The sequence below is a fragment of the Equus przewalskii genome, chromosome 16, assembly GCF_037783145.1.
Source record: "Equus przewalskii isolate Varuska chromosome 16, EquPr2, whole genome shotgun sequence".
Taxonomy (NCBI): Eukaryota; Metazoa; Chordata; class Mammalia; order Perissodactyla; family Equidae; genus Equus; species Equus przewalskii.
Window position 1 is genome coordinate 29,320,067 of NC_091846.1, and position 11,500 is coordinate 29,331,566.

Sequence of the window (11,500 nt, forward strand, 5' to 3'; positions counted from 1 at the left end):
AGTTGCAGGTCCCAGGATGTGGCAGTAACTCACTTCGACCTTGGGCTTTCTCTCTCGGGGTCTCAGACGTTGGAATGGACCATGTCTCTGATTTCTCAGAGCCTGGAGATTCAGGGTCAAGGCCCGGCTCTCCTGGGTATGGGAAGTTTTTTCATGTGTTTAGCGACGTTTCACTGTCGGGTGGTGGCAAAGCCAAGTGGGTTGATTCTGCACTACAGAAGAGAACGTCTTTCATCTTTTCAGCTCGTAGAAGTCCAGCGTGGTATGTTAGAGCACCTGGAGGGAAAGGATTATATTTTATTCATTTTGCCTTCTCAGCTTCTGGCACAGAATTGAGCATGTAGTAGGAGCTTTCAAAATGAATGGAATGTGAACGGACATATCTGCTCAAAGTGTATATCTTACTCCGGGATCAATGGGCTCATCTTCCTGGACGAAGGGAAGCTTTATTGTTCCAGAGCATCATTCAACTTCTGAAATGGAGACAGGAAAGTGCTGCACAACAGTTCCCCATGAATGCAGCTAAACGGGATGTGACTAGACATGCCGCCTAGCAGAGCCTACGATCTTCATTCTTCAGGAAGTCGTGGATGAGGTGTGGACACTTACTGCAGATGGGAGATGGCAGAAAGTGGCTACATTTGGAGATTAAGCAGGAGTTTGGGGACCCAAATGGTCACTGGTTTGGAGTCCCTTCTACGTAACTCCCTTTGGAACCAGGATTTAATTTGTTCAACAGACGGCATGAAAGGTTCTGTTCTGGTCACTGGGGATATACTTGAGAGCGAAATAAACAGAGTAAATACTTGGAGGGTATGTTAGAAAGAGACAAGTGGTATGGAGATGCATAAAGCAGGGAAGGGGGACAGGAATGCTGGGGTGGGGACAAATTTAAATGGAGAGGGCAGGGAAGTCTAATTGAAAAGGTGATATTCGAGGAAAAGCTCTGGAGCTGGTGAGGGAATGAGCCGCATGGATTCCTCAGGGAAGACTATCACAGACAGAAGGAACAGGAATTGTTGAGCCTGTGGCGGGTTGTGCCTGGTGTGTTCAGGGGACAGCAAGGAGACCAGGGTGGCTGGAGGGGCGGGGAGGCAGATCACATAGGGGAGGAGCAAAACCTTGTCCATGTTTCTGGCCTTACTCTGCACTTACCGAATTCCTGCAGCTCGTTTGAAGGCCTGCACAGGTCAGTCACCAGGGAATCTAATCAAAATGTGCCCAAAAAGGAAAAAAGCAGTCATTGGGCAAAAATGGGCATAGAATGCTGAGATTTCTCCGCTCTGAGTCAGGTGCTGTATGGGTCAGGATCTGGGAAGGAAGCCTAACACCCTTAAATTCGTCCCTTGGGGAGTTTAATAAAGGTACTACCTTCAAAGATGAGGGTGGAGAATAGGGAGCTCAAGAAGGGATAGTGCTGTGTAAGGGGTTAGCAACACCAGGAGAATATACCGCTCCAGGCCTGGAGGACCCGGGGACGCAGCAGTTACTGGCACCAGCGAGGGCAGCTGTATGGAGAGGTCCACCTAGCAGAGTCGTGACCTTAGGTTAAGGTCAGTCAATGGTGACCCACTCAAGAGGGTGGAAGTAATAAATGCCTCCACTCACTCTCTTCTCTCCTGCTAGTGCTTCCCATGGGCTGACTTCAACTGGAAACTGGAGGGCAAGGGAGCTCGTTGATGTAGTCCACATGTGTCAAACTTCTGGAACACAGAGCCAGGAAGAGGATGGAGAGTGGATCTGAAGGGGTGAATGGAAGACATCTGACATGGATGCTACGGGCTAGAGAGAAGAGGGGGCTATGGGACCAAGTGGAAAGAAGTGAGACTGAAAAAACATCCGAGCAAGGCGGCCTGTTCCAGGTTGCTGGTTGGCAGCCAAGCAGCCTGAGGTCATCTCACTGGTACCCGGAAAGACCGCCTACTGTCAGCTGTCAGCCTGATGCCCAGTGCAGGCTCCATTTGGAGCCATGATCGTCTGCGCAGTGAGACTCTGTCCAATGCCCCATCTGCCTCTCATTTATGAACATCACCAGTGCCCTTGCATGTGCCCACAGATGGGAGGCCGAGGACTTAAACCTCTTTATAAAAAACTAAATTTAGTTAAAAAACAAAAATTGTATATATTTAAGGTGTACACCATGATGATTAGATATGCATATACACAGTGAAATGATTACTAAGTGAAGTTAAGTAACTTGTCATCTCATCCCATAGTTACCACTTTTTTTTGTCATGAGAGCACCTGAAATCTACTCTCTTAGCAAATTTCCAGTATTCAGTACAGTATTATCAACTATAATCATCATGCTGTACATCAGATGTCTGGACTCACTGAGGGGTGATGCTGGCACGAAGGCAGGAGCCTCATCTCTGGCCAAGGTGGGACCAGACTGAGCACGTTTAGCAGGACTGCTGTCCGCAACGCTGTTTCAGTTAACATGATGTAACCGGGGACATTCCTGGGCAGGACAGTAGAGCCTCAGAGCAGCAGCTGCTGGAGGAGTTCCCTATAAATTGTCAATGGTGTTAGGATTTGGGCTATGTCTCAATATATGTGGATGTGTTTTCTTCTGTTACAGAGCTGACCTTGAAATTGGCGATATGGATGACTGGGAATCTTTCAAATTTCATTACTCCAGGTAGAGCCCCAAATCCATAATATGGCCTGCTGGGCTGTGCAAAACCCAGCCCCGCCCGCCTCACCATCATCATCTTGTGGCACTTGCCCCTTGTTCTCTGCACTCTACACCCAGAGCCTTATTTCAGGGCCTCCAATGGCCACACCCTTTTCACCTCTTGGTCTGCCCCTCTGATTCCCTCTGTCTCCTCCTCTAGCCACTTTGTTCCTTAATTTCTACTCAACTCAAGGTTACTTCTTCATGAAAGCCCTCCCCGACCTTCTGGACAGGGCAGGGTCATCACTTGCATGTTCTCATAGCATCTTTCCCGTCTATCACTTCTGAAAATTTTAATTAAATCATTAAGTGGACAAATAGTTGTTTAATGTCTGCTCCCCCGCCCCCGGCTGTTTGACTGTAAGCTCTGATTTGCTGCTGCCTGGTGCCTGTGCATAGAAGACACTCCGTAAATATTTGAGCGAATTATTGACCAAAAGCTGAAAATGAGTTAGGAGTGGGTGTATACACACTGCACAGAAAAGAAATAAGAAGAGGCACAGATTAGAAAGGACATACTTCCCGCCCTCTCCCCACCCCAGCCTTTCTTGGTGCTGGGAATGAGGAGCAGAGGCCAGGAGAGAAAGCAGTGAAAAACAGGGCGCAGAGGCAGGCAGAGTTGACCAATTCCCCAGACACTGCGGGACGAGGAGCAAAAGCCGTTGTTAGATGTCACAACACTGATCTCATGCCTTCTAGCGAAAGAAAATCTGGTCAAGCAATATTAACAGAAGAAGGCTTTAAAAATGTGAGAATAGTAAACCGCCTCTCTGCTGACTGATTTGCAAAGGTCCGGGCTCAGAGCCTGAAGTGATAACAGGTTCAGGCCATCAGAAATTATTTTAACTGGTGTCCTGACATCTGGGGAATTCAGGGGCCAGCCAAATGAAGCGGGCTATTTATAAAATGTTTGTAGCTCTCTAGTCCCTCAGAACAACAAACACAAGAAGGCATCGAAATACCGATATTAGAATTCACCTGTCCCAAATTACAAAGTAGTCAGGAGCAGAGAATAAAATGCCAGGATTAAAACCTACATCTTTATTTCGTGATGGCAGATTTATATTTGTGGGAGGGGATGGTCTCTACGGAAGAGATCGCATTATAAACTTGGGCCTGACAGCCTCTAAGAAATAATGCCTGGCTCCAGAGAAGGACAGAGTTGAAGTTTATAGGGAACTTAGAGAAATGATTTAGGAGACCCATGAGAATGTCAAGAAAGAGATTGGTGAAGCAGGTGAGGAACCGAGTGAGAAAGGGAGTGGGAATATGTGAGTGAGATGATGGGGGGAGCAAGGCAAGAGGATGAAGGAGACAAATCTGACTAATAGGTGCATAGCCATTGCAAATCCTTATTTATTTATTATTTTTTTTCAATTCTCTGTCTTTTTACTCCTACTATTAGTTTTTTTTCTAAAACCTCTTTTTTGGGGTAGATTGACATACAAAAAGCTGTAGATGGTTAATGTATACAACTTGATGTGTTTGGAGATATGTATATACCTGTGAAACCATCAACACAATCTATACCATAAATATCCTTTACCTCCAAAAGTTTCCTCTCTTCCTTTTTTGTTGTTGGTTTTTTTTTTTTTAAAGATTGGCACTTGAGCTAACATCTATTGCCAATCTTCATCTTTTTTCCCTTCTTCTTCCTCTCCCCAAAGCCCCCCGGTACATAGTTGTGTGTTCTAGTTGTAGGTCCTTCTGGTTGTGCTATGTGGGATGCCGCCTCAGCATGGCCTGATGATCTGTGCTAGGTCAGTGCTCAGCATCTGAACCAGTGAAACCCTGGGCTGCTGAAGCAGAGCGCATGAACCTAACCACTTAGCCACGGGGCGGACCCCTTTGTTGTTTTGTTTTATTGTTTTCCTTTTGCGGTAAGAGTATTTAACATAAGTCATGCTCCCTTAGCCAATTTTTAAGTATACAGTACAGCCTTGTTAATCATAGGCCCTATGTCATCCAGTAGATCTCCAGGAAGCATTCATCTTGCATAACGGAAACTTTGAACCCCTTGATCAACACTTCTTCATTGCCTGCTCCCTCCATCCCCTGGAAACCACTGTTCTACTCTCTGCTTCTACGTGTTTGATGAGCAAATTCTTTTATTTTTAATTCAAGGTTTGAATTAATGTTTACTAACCATGATAACGTTATTCCTTTTAGCTTACATGGCCCAGCTAAATGGCTTAGCTTCTAAGAATTGATTAAGATCCTCTTTGTCCCTTTTCATCGTGCTGACTCTTGGCACTGCTGCATTCTCTGCTCATTTTCTGTTGCAGGCCTGTTTTCCCCACACCTGTGATAGAAAATGCTATGATTTACAGCAGTTAATAGAGTAATAATATACAATAGATTAAAAGATAACATACCATACCATATGCATAGTTTTAACTCATTGTAATAAAACATAATCCAAGATACAAATAATACGTGATAGAATGCATGACAATATGCAACAGAGTATTAAGAAAAAGTACATTCTTACTTATCTCAGCTGGTGAAAAGGAGGTTCTGGTAAATTGAAGATTGTGGTGAACCGAAAGTTGGAATCAGGCCTGGACACCTGCTTCAGCTGAGCCAGCCGTCATCTGGATGTGTGACTTGAACAGGAGTGGTAGAGATTTCCGCTCAAAAGTTCAGACTCCATGGAATCTAGCCATGAGATGTCTGTTCGGGCCTCCAGTCTTCTTAGGAATCATTAGGAAAATCCAGATGTGTTGGAGAGGAGTCACAGCTTCCGTGTTTATTAGGTGACCCTGTAGCTCCCAGGGGTTGGAGTCAACATTCTACTGCTTCTCACGTCCCACTTTCTTTTACACACTTGCCACTTTCTAGTTCAAACCTGACGCTTCCTACTCCTCACATCACAATGGTGTAACCCCACTTACCTCTCTCCCAAGCTTTCCTCTGTTTTGTCATCTCCTTTACTTCTACATAAATTGTAAATCTCACCTTACAGTATTACTATGCATTAGTTTGCTTTGAAGGAAATTAGGAGAGGAAAAATAAGAGTGTTTTATGTTTACCCACTGATTTAATAATTCTGGTGTTCCTCCTTGCTTCCTAGAGACCCGAGTTTCCACCTGGTATCATTTCCCAAGCCTGAGGAACATCTTCTGGCATGTCTTTTCGTGCAAGTCTGCTGGCCACAAATTCTCTCAGCTTTCTTTTCTCTGAAGATGTCTTTCCTCACTCTGCTTTTGAAGAATATTTTTGCTGGCTACAAAATTTTGGGTTGACAGTTTTCAGTATTTTAAGGATGCGATTGCATCGTCTTCTGCCTCCATTCTTCTTTTCCTTCCTCTCCTCCTCCTTTTCCTCCTTTTTCCTTTTTTTCTGATGATAACTCAGCCATCATTTATATTATTGATCCCTGGTCTGTGAAGTCTTTTTTTCTCTATTTTCAAAATCTTCTCTTTACCATTGGTTTTCAACTGTTTGACTGTGAAGTACCTAGGTGTAGTGTTCTTTGTATTTATCTTGCTTGTAGTTCACTGAACCTCTTGGATCTATAAGCTGAAAGTTTTCATCAAATGTTGGAAATTTTCAGCTATTATTTTTGAGGAGTTCAGCTTCTGGTTAAAAACCTATGTGTGGTTTTTCAGGCCTGGCCATAGGCAATTACAAAGGCATTACCTGGCAGGCCTCACGTGGAAAGCTGCCATCCCCACACCAGACTTGGTGCACAGCCAGTGCGTTACAGTGTCTGGAAGGAGTTGCAATCAAGAACTCAGGCTCCACTGGCCAGTATGCTCTTGGCATATTTGCATTTCCAGCTCCAGCACCTGCATTCCTAGGTCTCTTTATGTGAGGCCTTGAGCAGAGGCCTTCTTCAGGTGCCTCTGCTGAGGCCTCCTTCTAGGGGAGAGGAGGGAGAAACCATGAGGACACTTTCCCCTACTCTGACTCAGTGCGCAGTACTTTTTCACTCCTAGCCCTCCATACCTGCCTTTCCCTGACCCCAAGGTCCATAAAACTGCCAGAGTCTTTTGTTAGGGGCTCTCTCAACAGTGAGACAATCCCCATGTTTGCTCTGATTCACCTGCCTTGATTGGTGTGTCATTTCATGGGGAAAAATAAAACAAAGGAGGGTAAATGCTTTCTCCAGTTTCAGCCTCTTGCTTATACCATCTCAACAAAGGCTTAACTCTTTCATTTTTGTTTTGTTGCTTTAAAGCCACCACTCAGGTTTCTCTCTCTCTCAGCTTAGTAGAGCTTCTGACATTTCCTCAAATAATTTTCCTGTCCCATTATCACCTTCTCCTCCTTAAGGGACTCCTATTACACATACGTTAGACTGTTTAACATTGTCCTTAGATCTTTGAGGCCCTGTTCATTTTTATTCAATCTTTTTTGTCTTTCTTCTTCAGATGGGATAAACTCTATTGATTTATCTTCAAGTTCACTGAATTTTCCTTCTGCCGCTCTCCATTTGCTGAAAGCTCATGCAGTGAATTTTTCATTTCTGTTATTGTCCTTTTCAGTTATCATTTCCATTTTTTAATGGCTTCCATTTCCTCTCTGAGATTCTATATCTTTTCATTCATTAAAACCTTGTTTTCCTTCAATGATTTGGACATATCTTCCTTTCATTCTTTGAATATATTTATAAAAGCTTCAAATATATTTACAAAAGCTTCTTTGTCTCATAGATTACGCATATGGAACACCTCCAGGCTGCTTTCTACCACCTGCTTTTTTCCTTGACTATGCATTACTTTTTACTTTGTATGTGTGTATGTGGGTCTAATAATTTTGATGGTATACTGGATGTTGCGGGCAAATCAGTGTGGAGACTAGATTTTGTGACATTCTCCTGTTGGTTTTTGTTTTAGTAGGCAGTGGGAGACTGGCAGACCACCTTGAACATGTGTAGGCTTGGTTTATGCTTTCTTAAACGTGAAAATCCCAACACGTTTTTAAAGCCCCTTTAACTTGTTGTACTTAATCTCCAACCTCTGTTTCCTCCAGCATGGTAATCTTATAAAGGTTTGCTTTTAGACTTTGCTTGGATAGGTCTATTGTAAGCCTTTCTCTGGGGCATGATTTTTACTCCTGAGGAGTGGTATTTCTGGGGTCTCAGCTGGATGCTGGGGCTGTAAATAGGTGTTATTAAGGTCCCTCCACTGTCTTGACAACATCCCCCAACCCTGCTTGATCTCTGATTTTTCTGATCTTCTCTTAACCCCAGAATAGCCGAATTCTGGTATGCCTTATCTAAACTCTCCCCACACATGTATAGTTTAGTCCTTGGCTAAGCACTTGCCAAGATTCCCATATGGACTTCTGAGGACCCCTCTGTATAGTTCCTTCAATTTTTTTAACACTAGATTTCTTTCTTTCTTTCTTTCTTTCTTTCTTTTTTTGAGGAATATTGGTGCTGAGCTAACATCTGTTGCCAATCTTCCTCTTTTTTTTCTTTTCTCCCCAAAGCCCCTGTACATAGTTGCATATCCTAGTTGTAAGTCCTTCTAGTTCTTCTATGTGGGATGCTGCCACAGCATGGCTTGATGAGCATTCTGTAGGTCTACACCCAGGATCCAAACTGGCAAACCCCAGCCCGCTGAAGTGGAGTGAGTGAACTTAACCACGACACCACAGGGCTGGCCCCAGTTCCTTCAACTTTTGTGCCCTGCCTCACTGAATCCACTCACTTTAGTTGCCACAAACTCTGATCTCTGCCTACTCAGCTCACCAAAACTTCTCGGTTCCACTTGGACTCCAGCTTCCTGCCGTCTAGTTGGGGAATTGTTTTCTGGTGTAGAGATGGGCTCTCAACTTATGAATTTCCCTTCTCTCAAGAAAGCAGTTTTGTGATTTTATAGGGGACTTGTGAAAATAGTTGCATCATAGGTTTTGTCCAGTTTTAAGTTGTTTTGGTGGAAGGACTAGTGCAGTATAACAGGAATCAGAAATACCCATCATGGATTCTTGAACAAGGGAAATGAGAGGGTGTTGATGGACAATGACAATGGCTGCCTAACACAAGGTGGCTTGTAGTGGGGACAGCTTAGGGTCAAGATATGGGCAAGGAGGCATTTTCAGTCTTAAAAGCTGAGAGCTAAGATCAGGATAAGGTTTGCAGAAATGCAAACAACCAAAAGGGAAATAGCATGATGGAAAAAGAATTATTGTGAGTTATTGATAAATTGGATGTGAAGAATGAAGAAGAAGGTTACAAATGGTGCCAGAAATGTGTTAAAAAAGGGCACCTCTCTTTGGAGATATGTACTGATATATTTATGGATGAAATGATATAATGTCTGGGGTTTGATTCAAAATAATCAAACATAAGGATGAGGGTGGGGGGCGGGTGAGGATTTAGGTGAGTCGAAACTGGCCATGAAATGATAATTGTCGAAGCCGGGTTGTGAGTACCATGAGGGTGTATTATATGAGCTTTTCTATTTTTGTATATATTTGACATCTTCAAATTAAAAAATTAAAAACGAACAAACAAAATGACTAGGGTTAGAAAGCTGGGAGATGGAGCGTTGGTGAAGTTGGGAAGAGTGCCCAGTTTTGAGGTAGGGGAAAAAGGGATAAGCCAGTGGCAGTTTGTTAATGTCTAAAAATGGGTTTTCATGCAAAAATGTTTTTAAAAGTGGCATGCTCAAGCTGGCTCCATTCTGCTTCTTTAAGTGTCATGAAGTGCAGGGTGTATTGGATTATCTGCTTGAAGACGTGAGTCATGCGGCACATGAGGAACTGAGGCTGTGGCATCTACGCCTTTTACTTATCCGACTCTGGATTCAGTGCCGGCTGCTTACATTAGCTGATAAAGCCCTGTGTGGTCCAGGTCCACACTACAATAGACAGCCGGGGTCAGACTCTGGCCCACATCTCTCTGAGTGGTTCCTGGAATAATTTCTGGAGGCATTTTGCTTCGCTACTCCTTTCTGCACTGCCTCCCTGGCCAGCTGTACATGCCTGGGGCCTCCCTGAATCTTGCCTGCTCTCATCGGCTCCTTCCACCTGACCATGGACTGCGTAATTGAGCCCAAGAGAGGGGCCTGATGCCACAGCCTCAGGAGTTTCAGGAGAAGTAGAGAGACTTTTCCACAAGTTAAGACAAAGAAAGAAAGAAAGAAGAAAAACACTCATTTTTCTCTCCTACTTTCCATTTTCTTTTCTCTCCTACTTTCCATTTTTCTTTTCTCATTCATTCAACAAGAACTTTTAGGTGCCTGCTATGTGCCCAGTTTTGTATTAAGGGTTGACTAGGGGTTCAAAGGTGATGGAGACACAGGTCCTTCCTCAAGGATCTACAGCCTGGCCGGGAAGAAAGACATGCAAGCAGGTTATAGAGGAAGTCACAAGTGCTGGATGTATGTGCAGGGACCAGTGGGACACAAGCAATGAGTGGACAACCATTACTATTTTTTCTCTCCTTGGGTTTGGGTTTTAATACTGTCCTTGCTACCTATGCATAATCTAGAGTCTCTTTGAATCTCAATCTTCTCTCTCTCTCTCTCTCTTTTTGGTGAGGAAGATTCACCTTGAGCTAACATCAGTGCCAATCTTCCTCTCTTTTGTATGTGGGATGCCACCACAGCATGGCTTGATGAGCGGTGTGTAGGTCTGTGTCCAGGATCTGAACCCGTGAACCCCAGGCTGCTGAAGTGGAGCATGTGAACTTAATCACTGCACCACTGGGCCTGCCTCAGTCTTCTCATTTTTAAATAAGGCTAAGCATACCTACTTACAGCTTTTTTTATGAGTGTCAAGTTTAAAAAAAAGTCTAAAAGGAGTTTTGCAAACTAGAGAGGTTGATAATGATTATTGCTATCTTCCCTTCTGGCCAGGCACACCAGTAATAGCTATGGGCTTGGCTTTTCTCAGGTGACAGTCAAGTGATTATTGTCACCTGCACACTCAGCCATATTAAGATAAGCTGCGGGTTGCAGCCATTTCCAGGGAAGATCCATAAGTAAGAGGAAGCTTCTTTCTCCATGTAGGTAATAAATCTTCTGCCTAATGTCTTTTAAAAGTGTACAGCCAAATGCCCCTTTGTCTGTTTAATACCAGCCTCCACCTTAACATTTGGTTTGCTGTACAGTTTACAAATTACTTCTAAAGTCATAAATCACTGGTGTCTCATAATAGCCCTTTAACGTAGTAGAATAGATTTCATTTTGGCCCTTGTATACAGTTGTGGAAAATATGGCCCAGGGAAGTTAAACGATTTGCCCAAGATTCATAGCTGGTAGTGGCCAAGCCCAAGACTGAATTCTGATCTCTTTCCTGATCTTTGAAATCATCAGCTCCTTCCCGTAAGTATCTATCGCGTGCAAGGCTCCCCTTTGATGTCTTTCAAAGATTTCAAGATATTTTTTAAAATGTTTAAGAAATTATTTGTATTTTAACCTAACACGGCCATCTGAAACTCCCCAGCCCGCAGTGCAGTCACAATCAATCAAACAAACAAATAACCATCGCCATTGTTTTGTGGATTATTTCCCCATGAGGCAGCTGTTTACTTTTTACAAATGAAAGCTCATTGTTGTCAGGAACATTTAAGAGGCTTAACCTGTCTCCTCTGGCATATGGCGCTGGCTTTTCATGATAAAACCGGTTGTGTGCAGCGGCTGACGAAATGGCAAGCCTCTCTCTGGAACTTCATCAGGACATTGCCACTGCAGAACGTCACTGCTTTCCCATGCAGGGGCTCGTCTGGGCCTCTTCCACCGTGAAAGGAAAAAAAAAGAATGTTTCCTTTGGTAGAAAATACTCATATTTTAATGGGTGTGATGTCATGAATTATTAAACTAGCTTAACTTTAAAGCTGAGCCGAAAGAACACATAGTGAAGAATGAC